The sequence below is a fragment of the Schistocerca serialis genome, chromosome 6 (assembly GCF_023864345.2).
Source record: "Schistocerca serialis cubense isolate TAMUIC-IGC-003099 chromosome 6, iqSchSeri2.2, whole genome shotgun sequence".
NCBI lineage: Eukaryota > Metazoa > Arthropoda > Insecta > Orthoptera > Acrididae > Schistocerca > Schistocerca serialis.
This window is the reverse complement of record NC_064643.1, coordinates 78,914,033-78,926,298: the sequence shown is the minus strand read 5'-3', so window position 1 is coordinate 78,926,298 and position 12,266 is coordinate 78,914,033.

Sequence of the window (12,266 nt, the reverse complement as noted above, 5' to 3'; positions counted from 1 at the left end):
GTCCAAGGGATAGAGTAAACTTGAAGTGAAGCATCGGAAACTAAAACTGGACTCACAGGAGAGGTTCAAATCATAGAAAGTTAGAGTGTCAGTCCTCTTGTATTTAAGTCGGCATTGTACCTATTGTATATACTCAGATCTAATATCTGTGCTTCATCGTCAATTAGATGGTCCAAGGTATACAGTAAATCTGAAGTGAAGCATCGGAATCTAAAACTGGACCCACAGGAGAGGTTCAAATCATAGAAAGTTAGAGTGTCAGTCCTCTTGTACTTAAGTTGGCATTGTGCATTCTGTATTAAATTCGGATGCAATTTCTGTGTTACATCGTCAATAAGAAGATCCAAGGGATACAGTAAACCAGAAGTGAAGCATCAGAATGTAAAATTGGACTCACAGGAGAGGTTCAAATCATTAAAGTTAGAGTGTCAGTCCTCTTGTACTTAAGTCGGCATTGTGCCATTTGTAATAAATCCGGATGCAATTTGTGTGCTTCATCGCCAATAAGAAGGTGCAAGGGATACAGTAAACCTGAAGTGAAGCATCGGAATCAACAGCTGGACTCACAGGAGAGATTCAAATCATAGAACGTTAGAGTGTCAGTCCTCTTGTACTTAAGACGGCATTCCTCCTTTTGCATTAAATTCGGATGCAATTTCTGTGTTTCATCGTCAATAACAAGGTCCAAGTGATACAGTAAACCTGAAGTGAAGCGTCGAATTTAAAACTGGACTCACAGGAGAGGTTCAAATCATAGAAAGTTAGAGTGTCAGTCCTCTTGTACTTAAGTCTGCATTGTGCCTTTTGTATTTGATTCGGATGCAATTGCTGTGTTTCATTGTCAGTAAGAAGGTCCAAGGTATACAGTAAACCTGAAGTGAAGCATCGGAATCTAAAACTGGACTCACAGGAGAGATTCAAATCATATACAGTTAGAGTGTCTGTCCGCTTGTACTTAAGTCTTTATTGTGCCTTTTGTACTAAATTCGGACGCAATTTCTGTGCTTCATCGTCAATAAGAAGGTCCAAGGTATACAGTAAACCTGAAGTGAAGCATCGGAATCTAAAACTGGACTCACAGGAGAGGTTCAAATCATATACAGTTAGAGTGTCAGTCCTCTTGTACTTAAGTTGGCATTGTGCATTCTGTATTAAATTCAGGTGCGATTTCTGTGTTTCATCGTCAATAACAAGGGCCAGGGGATACAGTAAACCTGAAGTGAAGCATCGGAATCTAAAACTAAACTCACAGGAGATGTTCAAATCATAGAAAGTAGGAGTGTCAGTCCTCTTGTACTTAAGTCGGCATTGTGCCATTTGTATTAAATTCGGATGCAATTTCTGTGTTTCATCGTCAATAAGAGGGTCCAAGGGATAGAGTAAACTTGAAGTGAAGCATCGGAAACTAAAACTGGACTCACAGGAGAGGTTCAAATCATAGAAAGTTAGAGTGTCAGTCCTCTTGTATTTAAGTCGGCATTGTACCTATTGTATATACTCAGATCTAATATCTGTGCTTCATCGTCAATAAGATGGTCCAAGGTATACAGTAAATCTGAAGTGAAGCATCGGAATCTAAAACTGGACCCACAGGAGAGGTTCAAATCATAGAAAGTTAGAGTGTCAGTCCTCTTGTACTTAAGTTGGCATTGTGCGTTCTGTATTAAATTCGGATGCAATTTCTGTGCTACATCGTCAATAAGAAGATCCAAGGGATACAGTAAACCAGAAGTGAAGCATGAGAATGTAAAACTGGACTCACAGGAGAGGTACAAACCATTAAAGTTAGAGTGTCAGTCCTCTTGTACTTAAGTCGGCATTGTGCCATTTGTAACAAATCCGGATGCAATTTCTGTGCTTCATCGCCAATAAGAAGGTCCAAGGGATACAGTAAACCTGAAGTGAAGCATCGGAATCTAAAGCTGGACTCACAGGAGAGATTCAAATCATAGAACGTTAGAGTGTCAGTCCTCTTGTACTTAAGACGGCATTCCTCCTTTTGCATTAAATTCGGATGCAATTTCTGTGTTTCATCGTCAATAACAAGGTCCAAGTGATACAGTAAACCTGAAGTGAAGCGTCGGAATTTAAAACTGGACTCACAGGAGAGGTTCAAATCATAGAAAGTTAGAGTGTCAGTCCTCTTGTACTTAAGTCTGCATTGTGCCATTTGTATTTAATTCGGATGCAATTGCTGTGTTTCATTGTCAGTAAGAAGGTCCAAGGTATACAGTAAACCTGAAGTGAAGCATCGGAATCTAAAACTGGACTCACAGGAGAGATTCAAATCATAGAAAGTTAGAGTGTCAGTCCTCTTGTATTTAAGTCGGCATTGTACCTCCTTGTATATATTCGGATGCAATATCTGTGCTTCATCGTCAATAAGAAGGTCCAAGGTATACAGTAAATCTGAAGTGAAGCATCGGAATCTAAAACTGGACCCACAGGAGAGGTTCAAATCATAGAAAGTTAGAGTGTCATTCCTCTTGTACTTAAGTTGGCATTGTGCATTCTGTATTAAATTCGGAAGCGATTTCTGTGTTTCATCGTCAATAACAAGGTCCAAGGGATACAGTAAACCTGAAGTGAAACATCGGAATCTAAAACTGGACTAACAGGAGAGGTTCAAATCATAGAAAGTAGGAGTGTCAGTCCTCTTGTACTCAAGTCGGCATTGTGCCATTTGTATTAAATTCGGATGCTATTTCTGTGTTTCATCGTCAATAAGAGGGTCCAAGGGATAGAGTAAACTTGAAGTGAAGCATCGGAAACTAAAACTGGACTCACAGGAGAGGTTCAAATCGTAGAAAGTTAGAGTGTCAGTCCTCTTGTACTTAAGTTGGCATTGTGCATTCTGTATTAAATTCGGATGCAATTTCTGTGTTTCATCGTCAGTAAGAAGGTCCAAGGTATACAGTAAACCTGAAGTGAAGCATCGGAATGTAAAACTGGACTCACAGGAGAGGTTCAAATCATATAAAGTTAGAGTGTCTGTCCGCTTGTACTTAAGTCTTTATTGTGCTTTTTGTATTAAATTCGGATGCAATTTCTGTGCTTCATCGTCATTAAGAAGGTCCAAGGTATACAGTAAACCTGAAGTGAAGCATCGGAATCTAAAACTGGACTCACAGGAGAGGTTCAAATCATAGAAAATTAAAGTGTCAGTCCTCTTGTACTTAAGTCGGCATTGTGCCATTGGTATTAAATCCGGATGCAATTTCTGTGCTTCATCGCCAATAAGAAGGTCCAAGGGATACAGTAAACCTGAAGTGAAGCATCGGAATCTAAAGCTGGACTCACAGGAGAGATTCAAATCATAGAACGTTAGAGTGTCAGTCCTCTTGTACTTAAGACGGCATTCCTCCTTTTGCATTAAATTCGGATGTAATTTCTGTGTTTCATCGTCAATAACAAGGTCCAAGGGATACAGTAAACCTGAAGTGAAGCATCGGAATCTAAAACTGGACTCACAGGAGAGGTTTAAATCATAGAAAGTTAGAGTGTCAGTCCTCTTGTACTTAAGTCTGCATTGTGTTTTTTGTATTTAATTCGGATGCAATTGCTGTGTTTCATTGTCAGTAAGAAGGTCCAAGGTATACAGTAAACCTGAAGTGAAGCATCGGAATCTAAATCTGGACTCACAGGAGAGGTTCCAAGCATAGAAAATTAAAGTGTCAGTCCTCTTATACTTAAGTCAGCATTGTGCCTTTTGTATTAAATTCGGATGCAATTCCTGTGTTTCATCGTCAATAAGAAGGTCCAAGGGACACAGTAAACATGAAGTGAAGCATCGGAATCTAAAACTGGACTCACAGGAGAGGTTCAAATCATAGAAAGTTAGAATGTAAGTCCTCTTGTACTTAAGTCGGCATTGTGCCTTTTGTATTAAATTCGGATGCAATTTCTGTGTTTCATCGTCAATAATGAGGTCCAAGGGATACAGTAAACCTGAAGTTAAGCATCGGAATCTAAAACTGGACTCACAGGAGAGGTTCAAATCATAGAAAGTAGGAGTGTCAGTCCTCTTGTACTTAAGTCGGCATTGTGCCTTTTGAATTAAATTCGGATGCAATTTCTGTGTTTCGTCGTCAATTAGAAGGTCCAAGGGATACAGTAAACCTGAAGTGAAGCATCGGATCTAAAACCGGACTCACAGGAGAGGTTCAAATCATAGAAAGTTAGAGTGTCAGTCCCCGTGTACTTAAAACGGCATTGTGCCTTTTGTATTAAATTCGGATGCAATTTCTGTGTTTCATCGTCAATACGAAGGTCCAAGGTATACAGTAAACCTGAAGTGAAGCATCGGAATCTAAAACTGGACTGACAGGAGACGTTCAAATCATAGAAAGTAGGAGTGTCGGTCCTCTTGTACTTAAGTCAGCATTGTGCCTTCTGTATTAAACTCGGATGTAATTTCTGTGTTACATCGTCAATAAGAATGTCCAAGGGATACTGTAAACCAGAAGTGAAGTATCGGAATCTAAAACTGGACTCACAGAAGAGGTTCAAATCATATAAAGTTAGAGTGTCAGTCCACTTGTACTTAAGTCGGCATTGTGCCTTTTGTATTACATTCGGATGCAATTTCTGTGTTTCATCGTCAATAAGAAGGTCCAATTGATACAGTAAACCTGAAGTGAAGCATCGGTATCTAAAACTGGACTCACAGGAGAGGTTCCAATCATAGAAAGTTAGAGTGTCAGTCCTCTTGTACTTATGTCGGCATTGTGCCTTTTGTATTAAATTCGGATGCAATTTCTGTGTTTCATCGTCAATAAGAAGGTCCAAGGGATACAGTAAACCTGAAGTGAAGCATCGGAATCCAAAACTGGACTCACAGGAGAGGTTCAAATCATAGAAAATTTGAGTTTCAGTCCTCATGTACTTAAGTCGGCATTGTGCCTTTTGTATTAAATTCGGATGCAAAATTTGTGCTTCATCGTCAATAAGAAGGTCCAAGGGAAACAGTAAACCTGAAGTGAAGCATCGAAATCTAAAACTGGACTCACAGGAGAGGTTCCATTTATAGAAAGTTACAGTGTCAGTCCTCTTGTACTCAAGTCGGCATTGTTCTTTTTGTATTAAATTCGGATGCAATTTCTTTGTTTTATCGTCAGTAAGAAGGTCCAAGGAATACAGTAAACCTGAAGTGAAGCATCGGAATCTAAAACTGGACTAACAGGAGAGGTTCAGATCATAAAAAGTAGGAGTTTCAGTCCTCTTGTACTTAAGTCGGCATTGTGCTTTTTGTATTAAATTCGGATGCAATTTCTGTGTTTCATCGTCAATAAGAGGGTCCAAGGGATAGAGTAAACTTGAAGTGAAGCATCGGAAACTAAAACTGGACTCACAGGAGTGGTTCAAATCATAGAAAGTTAGAGTGTCAGTCCTCTTGTATTTAAGTCGGCATTGTACCTTTTGTATATATTCGGATGCAATTTCTGTGTTTCATCGTCAGTAAGAAGGTCCAAGGTATACAGTAAACCTGAAGTGAAGAATCGGAATCTAAAATTGGACTCACAGGAGAGGTTCAATTCATAGAAAGTTGAAGTGTCAGTCCTCTTGTACTTTAGTCGGCATTGTGCCATTTGTAATAAATCCGGATGCAATTTCTGTGCTTCATCGCCAATAAGAAGGTCCAAGGGATACAGTAAACCTGAAGTGAAGCAACGGAATCGAAAGCTGGACTCTCAGGAGAGATTCAAATCATAGTACGTTAGAGTGTCAGTCCTCTTGTACTTAAGACGGCATTTATCCTTTTGCATTAAATTCGGATGCAATTTCTGTGTTTCATCGTCAATAACAAGGTCCAAGTGATACAGTAAACCTGAAGTGAAGCGTCGGAATCTAAAACTGGACCCACAGGACAGGTTCAAATCATAGAAAGTTAGAGTGTCAGTCCTCTTGTACTTAAGTCTGCATTGTGCCTTTTGTATTTAATTCGGATGCAATTGCTGTGTTTCATTGTCAGTAAGAAGGTCCAAGGTATACAGTAAACCTGAAGTGAAGCATCGGAATCTAAAACTGGACTCACAGGAGAGGTTCAAATCATAAATAGTTAGAGTGTCAGTCCCCTTGTATTTAAGTCGTCATTGTACCTTTTGTATATATTCAGATGCTATATCTGTGCTTCATCGTCAATAAGAAGGTCCAAGGTATACAGTAAATCTGAAGTGCAGCATCGGAATCTAAAACTGGACCCACAGGAGAGGTTCAAATCATAGAAAGTTAGAGTTCAGTCCTCTTGTATTTAAGTCGGCATTGTACCTTTTGTATATATTCGGATGCAATTTCTGTGTTTCATCGTCAGTAAGAAGGTCCAAGGTATACAGTAAACCTGAAGTGAAGCTTCGGAATCTAAAACTGGACTAACAGGAGAGGTTCAGATCATAAAAAGTAGGAGTTTCAGTCCTCTTGTACTTAAGTCGGCATTGTGCCTTTTGTATTAAATTCGGATGCAATTTCTGTGTTTCATCGTCAATAAGAAGGTCCAAGGGATACAGTAAACCTGAAGTGAAGCATCGGAATCCAAAACTGGACTCACAGGAGAGGTTCAAATCATAGAAAATTTGAGTTTCAGTCCTCATGTACTTAAGTCGGCATTGTGCCTTTTGTATTAAATTCGGATGCAAAATTTGTGCTTCATCGTCAATAAGAAGGTCCAAGGGAAAGAGTAAACCTGAAGTGAAGCATCGGAATCTAAAACTGGACTCACAGGAGAGGTTCCATTTATAGAAAGTTACAGTGTCAGTCCTCTTGTACTCAAGTCGGCATTGTTCTTTTTGTATTAAATTCGGATGCAATTTCTGTGTTTTATCGTCAGTAAGGAGGTCCAAGGAATACAGTAAACCTGAAGTGAAGCATCGGAATCTAAAACTGGACTAACAGGAGAGGTTCAGATCATAAAAAGTAGGAGTTTCAGTCCTCTTGTACTTAAGTCGGCATTGTGCCTTTTGTATTAAATTCGGATGCAATTTCTGTGTTTCATCGTCAATAAGAGGGTCCAAGGGATAGAGTAAACTTGAAGTGAAGCATCGGAAACTAAAACTGGACTCACAGGAGTGGTTCAAATCATAGAAAGTTAGAGTGTCAGTCCTCTTGTATTTAAGTCGGCATTGTACCTTTTGTATATATTCGGATGCAATTTCTGTGTTTCATCGTCAGTAAGAAGGTCCAAGGTATACAGTAAACCTGAAGTGAAGCATCGGAATCTAAAACTGGACTCACAGGTGAGGTTCAATTCATAGAAAGTTGAAGTGTCAGTCCTCTTGTACTTTAGTCGGCATTGTGCCATTTGTAATAAATCCGGATGCAATTTCTGTGCTTCATCGCCAATAAGAAGGTCCAAGGGATACAGTAAACCTGAAGTGAAGCATCGGAATCGAAAGCTGGACTCTCAGGAGAGATTCAAATCATAGAACGTTAGAGTGTCAGTCCTCTTGTACTTAAGACGGCATTTATCCTTTTGCATTAAATTCGGATGCAATTTCTGTGTTTCATCGTCAATAACAAGGTCCAAGTGATACAGTAAACCTGAAGTGAAGCGTCGGAATCTAAAACTGGACTCACAGGACAGGTTCAAATCATAGAAAGTTAGAGTGTCAGTCCTCTTGTACTTAAGTCTGCATTGTGCCTTTTGTATTTAATTCGGATGCAATTGCTGTGTTTCATTGTCAGTAAGAAGGTCCAAGGTATACAGTAAACCTGAAGTGAAGCATCGGAATCTAAAACTGGACTCACAGGAGAGGTTCAAATCATAAAAAGTTAGAGTGTCAGTCCTCTTGTATTTAAGTCGGCATTGTACCTTTTGTATATATTCAGATGCTATATCTGTGCTTCATCGTCAATAAGAAGGTCCAAGGTATACAGTAAATCTGATGTGAAGCATCGGAATCTAAAACTGGACCCACAGGAGAGGTTCAAATCATAGAAAGTTAGAGTGTCAGTCCTCTTGTACTCAAGTTGGCATTGTGCATTCTGTATTAAATTCGGATGCGATTTCTGTGTTTCATCGTCAATAACAAGGTCCAAGGGATACAGTAAACCTGAAGTGAAGCATCGGAATCTAAATCCGGACTCACAGGAGAGGTTCAAAACATAGAAAGTAGGAGTGTCAGTCCTCTTGTACTTAAGTCGGCATTGTGCCATTTGTATTAAATTCGGATGCAATTTCTGTGTTTCATCGTCAATAAGAGGGTCCAAGGGATAGAGTAAACTTGAAGTGAAGCATCGGAAACTAAAACTGGACTCACAGGAGAGGTTCAAATCATAGAAAGTTAGAGTGTCAGTCCTCTTGTATTTAAGTCGGCATTGTACCTTTTGTATATATTCGGATGCAACATCTGTGCTTCATCGTCAATATGAAGGTCCAAGGTATACAGTAAATCTGAAGTGAAGCATCGGAATCGAAAACTGGACCCACAGGAGAGGTTCAAATCATAGAAAGTTAGAGTGTCAGTCCTCTTGTACTTAAGTTGGCATTGTGCATTCTGTATTAAATTCGGATGCAATTTCTGTGTTTCATCGTCAGTAAGAAGGTCCAAGGTATACAGTAAACCTGAAGTGAAGCATCGGAATCTAAAATGGGACTCACAGGAGAGGTTCAAATCATAGAAAGTTAGAGTGTCAGTCCCTTTGTACTTAAGTCGGCATTGTGCCTTTTGTATTAAATTTGGATGCAATTTTTGTGCTTCATCGTCAATAAGAAGGTCCAGGGTATACAGTAAACCTGAAGTGAAGCATCGGCATCTAAAACTGGACTCACAGGAGAGGTTCAAATCATAGAAAGTTTGAGTGTCAGTCTTCTTGTACTTAAGTCGGCAGTGTGCCTTTTTATTAAATTAGGATGCAATTTCTGTGTTTCATCGTCAATAAGAAGATCCAAGGTATACAGTAAACCAGAAGTGAAGCATCAGAATCTAAAACTGGACTCACAGGAGAGGTTCAAATCATAGAAAATTTGAGTTTCAGTCCTCTTGTACTTAAGTCGGCATTGTGCCTTTTGTATTAAATTCGGATGCAATTTCTGTGTTTCATCGTCAATAAGAGGGTCCAAGGGATAGAGTAAACTTGTAGTGAAGCATCGGAAACTAAAACTGGACTCACAGGAGAGGTTCAAATCATAGAAAGTTAGAGTGTCCGTCCTCTTGTACTTAAGTCGACATTGTGCCTTTTGTATTAAATTCGGAAGCAATTTCTGTGTTTCATCGTCAATAAGAAGGTCCAAGGGATTCAGTAAACCTAAAGTGAAGCATCGGAATCTAAAACTGGATTCACAGGAGAGGTTCAAATCATAGAAAGTTAGAGTGTCAGTCCGCTTGTACTTAAGTCGGCATTGTGCACTTTGTATTAAATTCGGATGCAATTTCTGTGTTTCATTGTAAATAAGAAGGTCCAAGGTATACAGTAAACCTGAAGTGAAGCATCGGAATCCAAAACTGGACTCACAGGAGAGGTTCAAATCATAGAAAATTTGAGTTTCAGTCCTCATGTACTTAAGTCGGCATTGTGCCTTTTGTATTAAATTCGGATGCAAAATTTGTGCTTCATCGTCAATAAGAAGGTCCAAGGGAAACAGTAAACCTGAAGTGAAGCATCGGAATCTAAAACTGGACTCACAGGAGAGGTTCCATTTATAGAAAGTTACAGTAACAGTCCTCTTGTACTCAAGTCGGCATTGTTCTTTTTGTATTAAATTCGGATGCAATTTCTGTGTTTTATCGTCAGTAAGAAGGTCCAAGGAATACAGTAAACCTGAAGTGAAGCATCGGAATCTAAAACTGGACTAACAGGAGAGGTTCAAATCATAAAAAGTGGGAGTTTCAGTCCTCTTGTACTTAAGTCGGCATTGTGCTATTTGTATTAAATTCGGATGCAATATCTGTGTTTCATCGACAATAAGAGGGTCCAAGGGATAGAGTACACTTGAAGTAAAGCATCGGAAACTAAAACTGGACTCACAGGAGTGGTTCAAATCATAGAAAGTTAGAGTGTCAGTCCTCTTGTATTTAAGTCGGCATTGTACCTTTTGTATATATTCGGATGCAATTTCTGTGTTTCATCGTCAGTAAGAAGGTCCAAGGTATACAGTAAACCTGAAGTGAAGAATCGGAATCTAAAATTGGACTCACAGGAGAGGTTCAAATCATAGGAAGTTAGAGTGTCAGTCCTCTTGTACTTAAGTCTGCATTGTGCCTTTTGTATTAATTTCGGATGCAATTGCTGTGTTTCATTGTCAGTAAGAAGGTCCAAGGTATACAGTAAACCTGAAGTGAAGCATCGGAATCTAAAACTGGACTCACAGGAGACGTTCAAATCATAGAAAGTTGAAGTGTCAGTCCTCTTGTACTTTAGTCGGCATTGTGCCATTTGTAATAAATCCGGATGCAATTTCTAGGCTTCATCGCCAATAAGAAGGTCCAAGGGATACAGTAAACCTGAAGTGAAGCATCGGAATCGAAAGCTGGACTCACAGGAGAGATTCAAATCATAGAACGTTAGAGTGTCAGTCCTCTTGTACTTAAGACGGCATTTATCCTTTTGCATTAAATTCGGATGCAATTTCTGTGTTTCATCGTCAATAACTAGGTCCAAGTGATACAGTAAACCTGAAGTGAAGCGTCGGAATCTAAAACTGGACTCACAGGACAGGTTCAAATCATAGAAAGTTAGAGTGTCAGTCCTCTTGTACTTATGTCTGCATTGTGCCTTTTGTATTTAATTCGGATGCAATTGCTGTGTTTCATTGTCAGTAAGAAGGTCCAAGGTATACAGTAAACCTGAAGTGAAGCATCGGAATCTAAAACTGGACTCACAGGAGAGGTTCAAATCATAAAAAGTTAGAGTGTCAGTCCTCTTGTATTTAAGTCGGCATTGCACCTTTTGTATATATTCAGATGCAATATCTGTGCTTCATCGTCAATAAGAAGGTCCAAGGTATACAGTAAATCTTAAGTGAAGCATCGGAATCTAAAACTGGACCCACAAGAGAGGTTCAAATCATAGAAAGTTAGAGTGTCAGTCCTCTTGTACTTAAGTTGGCATTGTGCATTCTGTATTAAATTCGGATGCGATTTCTGTGTTTCATCGTCAATAACAAGGTCCAAGGGATACAGTAGACCTGAAGTGAAGCATCGGAATCTAAAACCGGACTCACAGGAGAGGTTCAAAACATAGAAAGTAGGAGTGTCAGTCCTCTTGTACTTAAGTTGGCATTGTGCATTCTGTATTAAATTCGGATGCAATTTCTGTGTTTCATCGTCAGTAAGAAGGTCCAAGGGATAGAGTAAACCTGAAGTGAAGCATCGGAATCTAAAATGGGACTCACAGGAGAGGTTCAAATCATAGAAAGTTAGAGTGTCAGTCCTCTTGTACTTAAGTCGGCATTGTGCCATTTGTAATAAATCCGGATGCAATTTCTGTGCTTCATCGCCAATAAGAAAGTCCAAGGGATACGGTAAACCTGAAGTGAAGCATCGGCATCTAAAACTGGACTCACATTAGAGGTTCAAATCATAGAAAGTTTGAGTGTCAGTCTTCTTGTACTTAAGTCGTCAGTGTGCCTTTTTATTAAATTCGGATGCAATTTCTGTGTTTCATCGTCAATAAGAAGATCCAAGGTATACAGTAAACCAGAAGTGAAGCATCAGAATGTAAAACTGGACTCACAGGAGAGGTTCAAATCATAGAAAATTTGAGTTTCAGTCCTCTTGTACTTAAGTCGGCATTGTGCCTTTTGTATTAAATTCGGATGCAATTTCTGTGTTTCATCGTCAATAAGAGGGTCCAAGGGATAGAGTAAACTTGAAGTGAAGCATCGGAAACTAAAACTGGACTCACAGGAGAGGTTCAACTCATAGAAAGTTAGAGTGTCAGTCCTCTTGTATTTAAGTCGGCATTGTACCTTTTGTATATATTCGGATGCAGTATCTGTGCTTCATCGTCAATAAGATGGTCCAAGGTATACAGTACATCTGAAGTGAAGCATCGGAATCTAAAACTGGGCCCACAGGAGAGGTTCAAATCATAGAGAGTTAGAGTGTCAGTCCTCTTGTACTTAAGTTGGCATTGTGCATTCTGTATTAAATTCGGATGCAATTTCTGTGTTTCATCGTCAATAAGAAGATCCAAGGGATACAGTAAACCAGAAGTGAAGCATCAGAATGTAAAACTGGAATCACAGGAGAGGTTCAAATCAGTAAAGTTAGAGTGTCAGTCCTCTTGTACTTAAGTCGCCATTGTGCCATTTGTAATAAATCCGGATGCAA